The sequence below is a fragment of the Aplysia californica genome, unplaced genomic scaffold, assembly GCF_000002075.1.
Source record: "Aplysia californica isolate F4 #8 unplaced genomic scaffold, AplCal3.0 scaffold00322, whole genome shotgun sequence".
NCBI lineage: Eukaryota > Metazoa > Mollusca > Gastropoda > Aplysiida > Aplysiidae > Aplysia > Aplysia californica.
Genome location: NW_004797592.1, coordinates 721,359 through 722,101, shown reverse-complemented (window position 1 = coordinate 722,101; position 743 = coordinate 721,359).

Sequence of the window (743 nt, the reverse complement as noted above, 5' to 3'; positions counted from 1 at the left end):
AACCGTACATAGTTAAAAGGGAAATGAAACCTACACCAGCATATCACCTATCTTTTGTTTGATCTCCCTTCTTCTATACCGTGGACTAGGTACTCCGCCTTCAAGTAGGCCAATGTATTTCTGATACTAACAGCCAGTCTGGAACTAATAACTAATGGTCTGGAAAAAACATAACCCAAACCGATGCGCAGTTAAACATAGAGCAGCTGCCTCCTGTTCGTATTATTCACACTCAAGGCAATGTCCCACACGTACGTCTTTGCGGTAGTACAACGCCCACAATAGATCACGACCCCAGCACTTTTGTTTTAACATTTCCTCCATTGTTTACCTGCGGCCGCAATCAGGTAACCATGACAACGTTGGAACCAGTAACTCGGTCTTTCACCCGCGGGTTTATCGCGTTTTCTGTGACCGCCACATTCGCGTCACGATGTGGCCTCATTCTGCTGGTGAGTCGACCCTACTTCAGGACGCGCCACATTGTGAGCGCTGTCCTCTTACCTGCAAGTCGAACTTCATGGAAGATGACTGACCTGTTTATTCTGATTTTCTGAAAACGCCTTTATGAGTAAACGTGTCACCTTTTGTGTAAGTATAAGAAGGATCGTTGCTACCGTTTGTTATTGTAATTTAAGGTGTAGTTTGGATGTTGATGATAAAACGAAAATGAGAATAAGAGAGAGGGAGAGAAAGAGAGTGAAAGAGAGAAAGAGAGAGAGAGAGAGAGAGAGAGAGAGAGA